This window comes from Lissotriton helveticus, chromosome 1_1, assembly GCF_964261635.1.
Source record: "Lissotriton helveticus chromosome 1_1, aLisHel1.1, whole genome shotgun sequence".
Lineage (NCBI taxonomy): Eukaryota > Metazoa > Chordata > Amphibia > Caudata > Salamandridae > Lissotriton > Lissotriton helveticus.
In genome coordinates, this window is record NC_136057.1 from 385,344,307 (window position 1) to 385,360,318 (window position 16,012).

A 16,012-nucleotide genomic window follows, 5' to 3' on the forward strand; every position below is an offset into this window, starting at 1 on the left:
AACTGGTCCTTCAGGATTCGCTCTGATATGTCAAAAGCCACCCAGGATAGACAGTGGGAGCTAGGGCAGTACATGGCAGAACTAAAAACCCTAGGAGCCACGGTCCAGATGAAATTCCCTGCTGCACTGAGGATTATGTGGCAGAACAAAATGCATAACATTAGAGAACCAAGTGAAGTAGAAAATCTCATACAACAAATAAAGGAACAGCTGCGGACCACGCCACTAGACTGAGATAGGGAGATAGGGAGTGCTACAAATAGAATGAACCATGGAGCTCAAAAGGGCGAACAATACCGCCCAAGAGAAAGATAGGAGGCTTCCTCGGGGAGGGCAAAACTGAACACAAAAAGATACAAAATCAAATAAAAAAAGCCACCGTGGTTGGGGAGCAAATTGGGGAAAAAACTGAAAAAATTATCCTCAATAACCAAGTCAAAAGGAGTGCACGGGAACGACAAAAGAAAATGGAAATGGAACTAAAAAACCCACAAAAAAGAAAAAATCATGGCAAAAATAATGAAAGAACTTAAAATTCTATCATGGAACGTAAATGGTCTCAGAACACCAAGCAGACGTAGGAGGATCCTTGAATACTTAAAGTCAGCAGATAACGAAGTGATCATTCTCCAAGAGACTCATCTCCTAAAGGCTGAATGGGAACAAACAATAAAAACCTTGAACTGGGTAGATACCTACGTTTGTACCAACCAAGACTGTAATGTTAAGGGTATCGCAATACTCTTCAAAAAAACGCTCAATGTAAAAGTCGAACATAAAGTAGTGGATAACAAGGGCAGATGGGCCTTAGCAAAAGTAAAAATATATGACAACAACTTTGCTATAGCAGGATATTATGGTCCAAACACCGACGATCCAAATCCCCTTCAAAGATTATACACAGAACTATTACCAGCAACTGATCCAATAATACTGGGAGGCGACTTTAACATTATTATGGACCCTAAACTAGATAGATCCCCACCAGGAAGACAAGCCAACTTACCAAAAATGAGGGAATGGTTAGGCATTTATAAAAAATGACCTAGAGCGGATTGACATGTGGAGAGAGAAAGGAAACAAGGAATACCCCTTTACTCTTCACAATAAAAAACTAGGCCACAAGTCCAGAATAGATTATTTTTTGATTAGTAAAATCCTGGACAGCAACATCAAAGTCATAGACCACCTGCCAGACCATCTGTCTGACCACTCGGCAGTACAACTAACCATACAAACAGCAATAAATAAACCTCAACCTAGATGGACAGTAGATCGTACTTTATTACTGGACCCTAAGATAAGGGAAGAACTGGATATAACCTCAGCCAATTTCTTTGAAGATAACAGAGTAGGCACCTCAGATCAAATAACTTGGGACGCATATAAGGCAGTCATCAGAGGTAAACTCATAAGCCTGGGAGCCCATAGATCAAAACTCGTTAAACAAGAGATCAGAGACATGGAAGAAATTATAAATTCATTGGATGTACAGATTAACGCAGAACACGACTTAGGAAAAAGAAATACATTGGAGATGGAAAAAAAAGAATTAAAAGGAAAACTGGCATACTACCTAGAAGATAGAGTGAAAATTAAGTGGGAAGCCAGTAAACTAGCTAATCACGAGTATGGTGAAAGCTGCTGGCTTGGAAAACTAAAACGGACCAAACCAGGAACAAAATAGCCAGTATACAACTGAGCAGTCAAAACGATCTAACTTCCGACGAATCTGTAATCAAGCAGGAATTTGAAAATTTCTTCGCTAAATTGTACGAGGAAGACTCCTCCACCTCAGCGGAACAAATAGGAAAATACCTTGACCTTTGAAACCTACCAAAGCTGTCGGAAACAGAAAATGAAGAGCTAAACGTGATGGAGCGGTAATTTCTTCTGGTAATTTCTCGATGTAAAACCCTCATGCTACCTCTAATTTACCGCTCAAAAGGTGTTGGGCCCTTCACACCATGTATTACCTTCAGGAGACTTAAATAAACCTGAACAGTCAAAAATGCAATTTATTATTCAAGCCAATAAAGAGAGTTGTTGAGTATTTTAAAGGGTTTTATTTTCTAGTCAAAAGTTAAGTTTTTCTCTGACCCTTTATTCATTAGTAAAATATCAATCAGGTTACATAATTTGCAAAACAGGAAAAATATCAATAATACAGAACACATTATAGTCTGCATATAAGCATTACATGTAGTTATGAAAATGTGGCGCAAAATATCAGTCAAAATTCTTAGAGTTTCTAAGAAAAATAGTCTTGTAAGGCTAATCAATAATTAAATAGTTGGCAAAAATCTCCCATTAAGAGAAATAAATGCATAAAACAAATAAATCTTTTTAGACCTAATTAATTAGTCAAAACATAAACTTAAAGTTTAGCATCTAAATCTAAAGAGCTTTTCTATCTGTTGCTGCTCTGTGCATCTCTCTGTCTAAAGAGCAAAAAGGAGGGAGACACAGCCCGCCCTTCACCAGACCTCAAAGGAATGTGGCCTGATGTGCCAAGATATGACGTGGAAGCAAGAAACCTCCCCCTGAATCTCCTCGGACGCACCTCCCCTTCAGCAATCTCCCGGGACGTTTCTCGTACCTAACCCATAGAAGCCAGCTGAGCTGAGAAAAACCAGCCCCCATCCAGAGAGGACATTATTTTATACCCTAATTATTGGCAGACTACACAAAGATGTAGCATCTTTCAGGAAAACCTGTACGTGATTGGTCAGTCATGATGGCATGAGTTCTCAATACCCTGACTCATTCTAAAATCCTGACTTTACCAGAGTTTTAACAAAAGAAGCATACATGAATAACTACATTTATAAACATTTGCAACATTTACTAAGAAAAATGTTTCATTCTAATTCTCTTCCTTCCACAGCGTAGTCAGATGGACACTTTTAACTAACACTGGTACATTGGCAGAATCACAAGAATGTACAAAGTTCAAAGTGTCCTTGACTCCTTTAGGAAAGCTGGTACAGTCTGCGCATGCTCCCTTCTCATTAAAATTGCAAGCCATAGCCTTGATGGATTCACAGGCAGCCATGTTTTGTGTAGGCCCCAAAAATAAAACAAACACAAAGATAATATTAATTTCATGTAAATCAGCCCATTATGTTTCCCACCCTCATACTAATACCCCTTATAAATGTTTACCTAGCCAAGCTATTAGTGAAAAGCAGCTTTTCTATTATTTATGACAACATGCAAAATAAATGTGCAACATAGCATTTTCATGCATTTAGTGTAAAATTTAAAAGCACACATAGTTAATACAGCGCACACAGTTAATACAACACACACAGCAACATGCTTTAGTGTTTTAGATAGCTTTTCATGCAAAAAAGCATTTAGCCCCCTGTGTAGTGTTTGTGCATTATTAATTCACACACATTATAAAAAGAGGTGTTATTAACTGAAAATATGTATCAAAATATGCAACAAGTCAAAGTCTATTAAGACAGGAATATTAAATTTAGATTGGCAAGGGATGAGCTGGGAAGAGAGAAACACATTCTATTAATCTTCAAAGCTAAAAAGGCCACTTTTCTCTACATTGCAAAAAAACACATGTTAATTCAGCAAAAGCATTTCAGACTGAATAGGCCTCACTTTCATGTGTTTCATGTGCCATGTTTTTAACTTGCACCAAAATGTACGTGGCAATTTAAATGCAGTCTGTCTGTAGCACAAAAAATAAAACAATGCCTGACTGCAGATGAAATCTGCTCCATCAAACGCAGAAATAACAATTGAAGAAGTGAAAACGGCATTGAAAGCCATGAAAAGAGGGAAAGCAGCCGGACCTGACGCCCTGCCAAACAAACTTTATTCAGCTTTGAGGGAAATCGTGGCCCCTCCATTAACGAGGTTATTGAACACAATTTATAGGGAAAAGGGTAAAACCCCAGACTCCTGGAATGATGCAATTATCAGCATCATTTAAAAACCAGGGAAAAACCCCGCAGTCTGTGAATCATACAGACCCATATCCCTGCTAAATTGTGATTACAAAATCTTTACACAAATAATAGCAAAGAGATTGGCCCTGGTAATGCCAAAGTTGGTACACCCGGACCAAAAGGGATTCATAAAAGGGAGGCAAATATCCGAAATCACGCATGAGCTCTTTGCTGCGGTTGATATAGCAACTAGCGAAAAGATCCCCCTAACGATAGTTACCTTCGACGCTGCTAAAGCGTTTGACCGGGTTAACTGGTCTTTTCTAAACAAAGTCATCACTAAATATAACCTTGGACAAAGTTTTGGCCATCTGATAACTGAGACCTACAGAAATCCTAGAGCAAAGATCCTAATCAATGGGAGCCTTACTAATAACTTTGCGATACAAAGAGGAACGAGGCAAGGCTGCCCTCTGTCCCCCTTGCTATTTAACCTTTACACTGAACCACTGGCAGACACAATCAGAAACAACGGGTCAATTACCCCCTTTAAACATCAGGAGTGGGTCAAAAAGGTGGCGCTTTATGCGGACGACCTAATGATTTTTACAGAAAATTTCCAAAGTTCCTCCCCAGCAATAAACAAGGCAATTACAGAGTTTGGGAAAGTATCTGGATACTTGACCAATGAAGCAAAAACCGAATCGATGATCTGGAAAACACAACAGAATACCCCATACTCTAAGGACAAAATAAAATATCTGGGTATAACCTTTGTCAAAGATATAGAAAGAGTCCCCCAACTAAACCTTAATAGGATTTCACTTGAGACCAAGAAACTTCTCAAAGTTTGGGACAAGTTACCACTGAGCATTATAGGAAGATCAAACTTGGTAAAAATGTCGATTCTTCCCAAATTTACCTACCTTTTTAATGTTATACCACTGGAGTTTAAAAGAGACTATCGGAAGAAGATACAGGGAGAAATAGCGAACTTCATATGGGCCTTAAAAGGATCAAGGATTGCCTGGAACAAAATAAAAAAGAACAAGGGGGAATAGCTAGCCCGGATATTGTGGAATACTGTAGGGCCTTCCAATTCAAGAATGTGAGATCTCTTGCGAAAAAATATGAACTCTATCCTCAATTTCTCCAAATATTGACAAACAAAACCAATTATTTTCTGTTTAAATTCGGACATCCCAAATTTTTTAAAAAGATAAAATTAAAGGTACTAAAAAACACAGCGAAACTCTGGTATCAAATGAGAAGTACTCAGAATATTCCTTATTACAGCATCTTGGCCCCCATCTGGGATTCCCCTGGCACTCCAGAGTGCCTAAAAGACGCCCTAGCATCTCCACTAAGAATGGAAGGAATCAATAAATGGAGCCAGCTGATGACAGAGAATTCAATAGAACCCTGGGAACATCTAACAGAAATCACTAATGGAACTCTGTCAAAATTCAAATACTATCAACTTACAAGCTGGGCAGGTTTGCTGACGGAGAACAGAACAGGAAATACAGAAATAGAGAAAGAAATTATTAAATTTTCCCCAATAAAGAAAGAAATTTTAAAATGGTATTGGGCTCTAATCGCTGCAGGAGAAGAAAATGTTTCAATACCGGAGTCAGTCTGGAGTAAAGACATTATAGAGCCGGACCTCCAAAATTTATGGCAGAAGTCATGTGAAAAATGCTGGTCAATTATTAAACCAGCACGCTTGAAGATAAACCATTTATTCACACTGCACAGGGCATACTGGACACCCAAAAGATTGTCAAAATTCAAAGGAGCAAGCGTAAAGTCCTGCCCTAAGTGTGGGCTTGAAAAAGCGGATGATCTGCATATGTTCCAAGGCTGCCTGCGATTGGACCTCTTCTGGCAGGAAGTAGGTAATATGCTATGTCGGATACTGGGAAAACACCTAAAAGTAAGTACAACACTAATTATTTTTGGGATTTGTACCAAGGCTAATTTAAGTGAGGAGTGGCTAACCAGGAAACAAGAAAATTTATTATTTGTATTGATACTTCTTGCAAGAAGAGAAATGTGCCTAAACTGGGTTAAACCAGTACCACCTCTATATGGGGATTGGCTAAACTCTATAATACCAACACATAAATTGGATAGGAAGGGAAAACCCTCCAAAAGATTTGACTTCTGGGAAATTAGGGAAAACCACTGCGCTCGTAATATGCAAGGTTACGAGGGAACCAGACAAAACAATAATATGTCCAATGATTAAAGCGGTGACAATAATTCAGACGGGAAACATTCCCGCCGAGTGGCCAGGATGGCTAGCTCTCACCCAGCCGTTAAGAATTATTGAGTATGTTAAAGGATATAGGAGGCCTAAACACGACAGATCCACCAAAGGGATACTCTTTGTGGCCGGTACAGCAAAGAGAAAAGAGTGAAGGGATAATAAGTGGAGGTCTCAAGTTTCCCCCTGTACTCCTTATACATTCATGCGCAAAATGAGGATAAAAAAAAAATAATAATAAAATTTATATTTTGGACATTTAAGTGCATTTAGTAACATTCATTTTTCTATTTTCCCACAGGTTTCAATTGAGTTCTACATACATAATACTTATTTAAATTGTTTTTCAGCCAGCTAACTTTATCCGTTAGTGTGTTGATTTGTCACTCACATTTTGCTTCCATCCAGTACAGAAAACAACATGGAACAGAGGATCAGTACATCTCAGTAACTTTGAATGACTGCATTTTGCTCTTTCACATGAAGTACATCCAGCTCTCTTCAATGCCACTGTTTTTGTTTTTACTTTAATACCTTGGTGTTGTCTTTGTTTTTAGATTCTGATGTGAGAGTAGCACACTTTGTAAGTGCTCTTCCATGTTGAGCACAGGGCTTTCTCATTCCAGCCTTCTGACCTATTGTCTCTGGTTTCTTGCTCATGGTGTTGTAAATTCATTTTGGAATATCCTTTGTTTATCTGACTGCTGCTATTTCACAGCACACCAAAGTGTGTAGATTTGAAACTGTTTGCCATGAAGTTGTCATTTTTATAGTAAGCACAATGAAATGCCTTAATACCTGTACTCTTGAATGTCATACTGGCACGTATTTTAATTTAGGACTAGCGTTATATTAGTAAAACAGTTTATTCTGTTTCTCCTGCTTGTTTGGTTTACCAGATTGCTTTCAATGCTGTTTTTAGTAGTTATATTTGTAAGTCAATTTAGCATGCATGCCCTCCCTGTATGGCTTTCTGGTATGGTTTCAGTGCTCCTATTTCTTATCTATCTATCTATCTATCTATCTATCTATCTATCTATCTATCTATCTATCTATCTATCTATCTATCTATCTATCTATCTATCTATCTATCTATCTATCTATCTATCTATCTATCTATCTATCTATCTATCTATCTATCTATCTATCTAACTATCTATCTATCTATCTTTATCTCTCTCTCTCTCTATCTATCTATCTATCTATCTATCTATCTATCTATCTATCTCTCTATCTCTCTATCTCTCTATCTCTCTATCTCTCTATCTCTCTATCTCTCTATCTCTCTATCCATCTATCTATCTCTGCAATACTATCTATATTTGCAGCACAATGTCTCTTTGCAACTCTAGCTGTCTTTGCAAGCCTCTTTGTCTGTCTTTGCAAGCCTTCCCATCTATCTGTCTTTACAAGCCTGTCTATCTATCTCTCTTTGCAAGCATCTCTATTTGTAAGAAAAGTTTACAAAATATTTTTAAAAGCACTGTACACCATTGAGCTGATTGCCTTTTTGAGGTCTGGTGTTAGACAAGACCTTTTGATTTTACTGCAGTCATATGTATAACATTTTTAGGGGTTTTCAGCCAGGCCTTATCCATTAGTCTGTAGTTGTGTCATTTACATTTTTTGTTCCGGCCACTGCAGCATGCATCATAAGGCAGTAGGTTAGCACAGTTCACCTAATGGTTGACTTCACTTTGAGTTGCAGCATTCTCTTTCAGAATGAGCACATCCACACACAAAGCAGGTCCCTCACTTGACGGTCAGATACTACTATGGTAATGTGTTCTTTTCTGGCCCAGCTGTATCCCCAACAATAACAGTTTGCACATACCATGATAGAATAAAACAAAAATTACCAAAGCCAAAAAGGTGGCAGCCAACGCAAGACCTATGGGCTTTGACAATGCTTGTTTGTTGTTACTGTTGATAACATTTTTATGTTTCTCTATTGATGCAACTGTTTCTGCATTTGGAGGAGCATCGTGGTGGAGGACAGAGGAGTGTGGCACTGGTATGAAACTTATTTTTATGTGATACTAGCTATTTGGTGTACCTTTGTTGTAGAGTAGGGAAAGTGATGTTTGATTAGTTATAAAATGTGTTTTTTTGTCTGTTTACTTTTACTCACTTGGTGTAGCTATTTTCTCTATACAAGTTGCCTACCTGGGCTTTTGTCACTCAGAAGCAGTTTTGCGCTAGGAAAATAAAGGATAGTAATAGAGTATATGGTAGTTTTACTTTACAGGACTCCTAAACTCTTCCCATTTCCTGTTTTTTTAATTGTCTTTTTTAGGTCAGTTACCTGAATGTATACAATAACTTTGGAATGGCTTCTTGGTGCTACCATTTTGATTGTATCAGAGTGCCGGGTGTAAAACCCGACACTTTCTATGTACTTTCTACTTTCCAATAATTATGGAGCTTTTTTACTAGTCTTTAAATGCTAGATTAATTTTTAACTGACCTGTTTAATAAGATTCTCCAAGACGGAATGCCTCCTCCAGTCTCTTGGAATAATGCCTCGATAACGCTTATACTGAAACCAGGAAAATCGCCACTCAGTTGCGGGTCTTATAGACCGATCTCCATCTTAAACACTGACTATAAAATTTTCACGTCAGTGTTGGCAAATAGGTTGGGGGCGGTGGCAACAAATATCTTGCACGTAGACCAAAAGGGGTTTGTAAGGGGTCGACACCTGTATGAGTTGACCTATGATCTTATAGGTGCCATAGATATGGCTTCTGTGGCATCACTCCCACTGGCAGTCCTCACCCTGGACGCCACCAAGGCCTTCGATAGGGTTAATTGGATCTACCTATCGGAGGTCTTGGTGAAATTTAACATCGGTGAGAAATTTAGGCGTGTAGTTGGGCTTTTGTATCAGAACCCGTCCGCCTCTTTGCTTGTCAATGGGTAATTGTCAAACCCTTTTAATATAACGCGGGGTACTCGTCAGGGCTGTCCCCTTTCTCCCCTCCTATTCGACCTATACATTGAGCCTTTTGCTCAATGGATACGTGATGACCGTAACATTAAACCTTTTAGTTATGAAGGATGGGAGAGGAAAGCAGCCCTGTATGCAGATGATGTCCTCATTTTTACCTCAGAACTTCGTTCTGCATTTCCTGCAGTAATTGCTTTGGCCCAAGATTTCGGATCTGTTTCTGGCTACGAAGTTAATGCCGCAAAGACGGATATAATGGTCTGGAATGACCCTGAGCCGGTGGTAGGGGTTCAGCTGAGTCCAATCTTGCGTTACTTGGGACTAAATATATATAATGATAAAAATAAAATAGTTCCATCAAATTTTTCGCTTATTGCTAAGGAGTGCCGTAGGTTAATAAAATCATGGTCATCGCTTCCAATATCACTACTGGGTAGATGTAACTTAATTAAAATGTCCATTCTCCCAAAGGTTACTTTTTTTTTTAATACAATCCCTCTTTTTTTTAACCCTCAATGATAGCTAAACTTCAAAGCGACATTAGCTCTTTCATCTGGAGCAATCGTATCCCCAGAATAGCCTGGAAGAAGATCAGACGTCGTAGAGAGAAGGGTGGTCTGGCGGCGCCTGATCTACAACTTTATGCGTCGGCTTTCCAACTCTCCCATGCTAGGATGTTACTAAAATCTCCTATAAATTCTGGCTGTGGGCATATGTTTGCGGCATTGCTTAGAGGGCAAAAGTTAATTGACCACGAGTTTTTGTTTAAGTTTGGGGACCCCAAGTTTTTAAAAAAAGTAAAATTGAAGGTGCTACGGGAAATATCAAAGACATGGGTGAAACTTAGACGTTTCATTAAAATTGACTATTATTCCGCTAGAGCCCCGTTATGGAATTCACCTGGTTCCCCTATTTGGCTTCTTGATAGTCTCGCCGCACCGCTGAGAGAGGCAGGAATGGAGGTCTGGGGGACCTTTTTGCGGATGGTCACTTACTCCCGTGGGAGGTGCTGAGTTCCAAAATAGGGGTAGGTCTCTCTAGGTTTAAGTACCTCCAAATGAAAAGCTGGGCGAACTCACAGATTTCTGTTAAGGGTAGGTTCCTGTTGGGGGCGACAGTAACATGGTATCCCTCTTAATAGATAAGCCTCCAATTAAGAAAGAGGTCTCACTCAGGTATAATTTTTTATTGGACGAGGCTGAGAGTGTGTTTCATTTGCCAGATTCCTTGTGGGCTGGGCATATTGTCAATCATAGTTTGGAGAATCTGTGGCTTGAGTCTTTTAAAATCATGTGGAATATAGTGAAACCTTCTTGGCTACGCCAAAATCATCTTTTCACCCTGCATAGGGCTTATTATTCGCCACAAAGAATGTCAAAATTTTCGAATAACGCTGCGGTGGCATGGCCCAAATGTGGCCTGATAGCTGCTTCTGACCTGCATATGTTTTTCGATTGCCCACTTTTATCATCTTTTTGGAATACGGTTTGCTCATCACTCTCTACTGCCTTGGGATCTCAGATTTTGCTATGTCCCGCTCTTGTCATTTTTGGGACTGCACCAGAGATTCGGGGTCGAGCTAAAAATCTACTTTTTTATGGGATCCTGTTGGCCAGGAGGGAGATATGCAAGAAGTGGAAATATCCACTACCTCCTACTTTGTTAGACTGGCGCACCTCTGTGTTACAAACATCCAAGATGGACCTATCAAGATCGGGTAATTCCGACAAGAGAAACTTCTGGCTTTTACTAAACTGGTAATAGAGGTATACTTTGACTTGGGTTTTTTTTTTTTTCCAAGGTCCAATGATTGCGCTGCTTGATACCGGTTTGCACGCTTGTATACCCAATGGGACGGACTAGATACAAGACTGGGTATTTCACCGCAGCATATTTCTTTGTCGGTTGTTCCAAAGTGGTGTTGTTGGAGTTTTGGTAACTATTACTGTGCGGTGACTCACCCCCCTACCATCTTCTAGTGCCCCTACCAGTTTATCTGTGACAGTAATGTGTCCATTTCCATGCACTATTATTTGGTCACCAAGGGCGAATATGAGGACATAAAAAAACATTAAAAAAGCAACAAAAATAAATAAATAAATAAATGCTAGATTAATTTTGGGTATTTTTGAACAGTACTGTGAATGGATTACATTTTGATGGCATGGAGACCAATTATTTTAAAATCCAAGACTAATTTTGATGTTTACTAAAAGCATAACTATCTTACCTTTTAAGACTGGATTTTTAAAGGTTTTCCTGGCACATTTATTTGTAATTATTGATTTGTAGTTAATATCTGTTTGCAGTTTAGATGGGTCACTCTTTGGATTGTGTGTAATTTGGAGCCTTTGAATGAAGGTAAGAAGAGAAAAAGTCTGCCTTCTATTAAAGAAAGAATACATCTTCAGATATTTTATAGTCTTTGAATGCTAGATGAATTTTGGGCATTTTTTAACAGTACCGTGAATGGATTACATTTTGATGTCATGGAGACCAATTATTTTATAAATCCCAAACTAAATTTGATGTTTTTACTAAAAGCATAACTAGCTTACCTTTTAAAACTTGGGGGCATATTACCAACAACTAGCGATAATTATCGCTATGTTGGCTTAGCGGCAATAATTTTATCGCCGTGTTGCGGCGATTTTTATCGCTTAGGAGCCTTGCTATTATCAAGGTTTATCTCCTAAGCGATAAAAATCGGCCAAAATGCATGAATATCGCTGTAAAGTCAGCGAAATTCATGCATTACCGAGCTAATGCTCTTAGCCATGTTATCCACCTCCCATTGGATAACATGGCTAAGAACTGCTCAGGGCAGGTGTTAGCTTTTGGAGATATTCGCGCTTAGCGCGAATATCTCCAAAAGTTAGTAATAGGAGATAGCGATGTTAGCGACTGTTTCCAGTCGCTAACATCTTGGCACGCCCACTTTGCATGTCATTAGTCATAAATATCTCTGACATGCAAAGCGGGGCCCAAGATGGTCGCTATCTCCTACTAGCTGTCGCTAACTGGTGTTAGCGACAGCTAGGTAATAGGGAGATAATTTTATCTCCACTTTCTTGGCTTTTAAAGCCAAAAAAGCAGAGATAAATCCCTTGATAATATGCCCCTGGATTTTTAAAGGTTTTCCTGGGACATTTATTTGTAGTTAATATTTGTTTGCCATTTACCTTTGGGTTGTGTATAATTTAGAACCTTTGGAGGTAAGAAGAGAAAAAAGTCTGCCTTCTTTTAAAGAAAGAAGACATCGTCATACATGATCTACATTCAATTTTATTTTATCAACACAGACTTTTAATTTTCTGATGTCAATAGTGCGGTGGGTGTGAGTATTTAGATTAGGGATTTAGCCAATTTGTAAAGTTTAAATAAAAGGAAGATTAGAGAGTTCGTTTTTAGAAAAAGTTTAACAATTGTTAGACCTGTCAGAGTTAGGTTGGTCTTCCCCCAAACTTTTTACTTTCACTCCTGTTTTGCTGAATTTGTTTTTTTGGCCTTAGGAATCTGCACACTTTATCACTGCTAAACAGTGCCATAGTGCTTGTGTTCTCTCCTTTAAACATGGTGAAATTGGCTTACACCCAATAGCACTGATTGTACCACCCATTTAAGTAGACTTTTATAACATGTCCCAGGCCTGCCATTGCACCCAGTGTGTGCAATGTTTTACTGCCATTTTGACCTGGCAATATAACCTTTATCCAGGTCTAAACCTCCCTTTTTAATACATATAGGTCCTCAATAGAGTGGGCCCTGAACAGCTCATAGGGCACGGCACAGTGTATTTAAAAGATTGTACATGTACTTTAAAGTTTTTCATTCCTGATAGTCAAAGGTTGCATGCTGGTGGGCACATGTGCTAGTTGCATGTTAGGCTCCCCTATGACACAGCCACAGAACCACCTGCCCGCCATGGATTCAACTCTGAATGTGGTGGGTGGGCACACCACAGCCTTGGCGGAGCGGTGGCGGTGCAGCTGGGGGACCGCCAAAGTCGTATTTAGGCCCTAAGTGTTTTTGTGTGAAAAATAAACCATGGGGTCGATTCCGATCCGGTGAAATGTGCTCCGAATCGTCGTGCGGAGCGTTTTTTCCCTGTACGAATCGTACCTGTAGACGTCCCGTACGTACGACGAAGTACGATCCGTACCAGGTGCCGAACTCCGTACGAGTCGTACAGGACTCCGTACGACTCAAATCTCCGTACGAGTCTCACTCGGAACCCGCTGTACGCGACATCACAACGGTTCGCGGCTGGTTTTTACGACCCAGCAAGTACGATTCGTGTCGGGTACTCACCGTACGACCCTTTTCCTACGGGAGCTGAAAACAGTCGTAAACGCAGAGTTCGCGCCAAAACAGGTACGGAACGCCCCCCCGGGTACGGCACGTACCCCCCATGATCGCAGGGGTACGGCGCGTACCCCTGCGATCATGGGGGGTACGTGCCGTACACCCAACGTACATGGGGTACGGTGCGTACCCCATGAATGGTGGGTGTACGGGACGTACCCCATGTACGCTGGGTGTACGGCACATACCCCCCATGATCGCAGGGGTACGCGCCGTACCCCTGCGATCATGGGGGGTACGTGCCGTACGGTGTGTATGTGATTGTGCGCTTTTCCGGACGAATCGCCCTTACCTGACGTGGACCGTACGAATAGCGTCCCGATCACCCGGTCTGGATCATACTCGCCGAGTCGTACGGTGTGTGTACGAGTCGTACGGAAACGGCTCCGGATACAAATCGTACGGACGGGGATTTTACCGGATCGGAATCGACCCCCATGTGATCATGATGTGAGGTGAGAGAAATAACATGAGAATTCTAATGACAACTCTTGTGAAAATCTAAATTTATTATATGTTTTGTTTTTTGGACAAGATATTGTTTTAAAAATATAAGGAGGCAGAAATATTTGAAAAGAAATATTGTGATAAACAAATATCCTGATGCACAAATATCATTGACAAGAACATAGTTTTTTAGGTAACTAATATTTTTTGAAATAATATTGATATTTCTATAATATTGTGGTTAAAATATTGTTTTTTTAATTATTTGAATGTGTTTTAAATGATAAATAACACGTTTATGTGTTACTATTGTTTATGTAAAGGTTCTTTTTTTTAAATATAGCTTGTAATTTAATTGATTTAGAATTGTTTATTGAATTTTCTATAGTAATTGATAGTGTTGTAGTGGGTTGTTGGGCTTATAGGGGCATACGTTGGGAAGTAAATTAGTTAATCATAATTCTGAATTATTTATTCAAATTTATTTAATTATAGGATTAATTTTTATTATATGTTATTTGCAGGATGACAGGTTTGTAAGGGTATAGGGTGGAAGTTAATTATTAATTGTTAATAATTATTGGCTGATTTTAATTTTGTAATTTATGGAATACTTATTTATTTTACTTATACTTTATTTGCAGACTGCTAGGTTTCTAGGGTACTAAGGTAGGAAGTTAAGTAATAATTAAATAGTAATGTATTATTCATTTTCAGTTGATTAATTCATTTTTAATTATGTCAAAGATTGAATACTGTTCTTTTGAACTGATATTTTAGTAGTGACAGTTTGTGTTACCCAGCTCACACCCTGATCTTTTCACATTCAATAGTCTGGATATTCTTACAGTTATTCTTAATTCACATTCTATTATACATTGTTCTATTTCTACTCCAAGATACAGGTGGTTGTTGTTGTTAACCTCATCCTTATCCCTTATAGGGTTAGGGTTTGGGTTATGGGTATTTGATTATTCTAATGTTTGTTGCCCTACCAATGCTGCAAAAGTTCTGCTTTTATTATATGCTTGGTCTATCTTAGGTTGCAACTTCCTATGTGTTCATTGGATGAGTCACCCATGTCCTGTGAAGCAGTTGATCAGACTACTCATGTTATTTCTCATGTTTTGTTCTGCCTCATGCATATTTGCTCCCAGTTGAGCCCTGTTGATATGTTATGGCCCTTATTACGAATACGGCGGTCCATTGGACTGCCAAAGTCATGGTGGAGGTCCGTGAACAACCAGACTTGCGGTCCACCTGCCATATTCTGACTATGGCGGTCGACTACCACAGAACCACTGCTACCGCCAGAGATCTCTGGTGGCCTTGTAGCAGTGTGAGGCTGGTTATATTCTGGTGGTGCTGTTGCGGCACCACCAAGCATATTACTAGTTTCCTCAACGCCACAGTTTTCATGGCGGTGCGACTGCCATGAAAAGTGTGGCTTTGAGGAAACAAAGGGGGCACCACAGAACCCCTTGTTGCCTCTGCACTAGAGGATGCATGCTGTGGGGCATGTGGTGTGCTCACCTGTATGCATACACCCCAGTTCCTGCAGGGCATGTACTTAACAGTCCATGCCCTGCAGGAACGTGCAATGGCATACCCATTGCCGTGCCTTGCTAAGGCTCACGTATGAGCCTTAGCATGGCACCATCATGAGCAGGCCGCCGCAGGATCGTCCGATGTATATTCCAGTCAGAATCTGGCAGGCGGTCTCATTATGGGTTTGTCAGTCTTGAAGCGGGTGCTTGCATGGCAGCCAGCTCCGAGTCCACCAAACTCATATTAAGGCCTATGAGTTCTCCGGTACATTTGCATTGTATTGCCATGTAAGGTCATCACTCGATCAGGTGCACCATCTGGGCAGCCTCGACCCTCTGTCCACCTGTTTGTTTGGCAGCTTTACTTTACTTCATATGTTTATAGTTCACTATATTGCCAGCTTAGTGAGTTCCCTCTCGCTGCATCCGATTCACAGATGTCCCCTCAGCATCTTAGATCCACACCTCGTCCTTTAGGACACTCCGGGCCCGATTCACAGAATGAATTTAAGACTCAATCCTA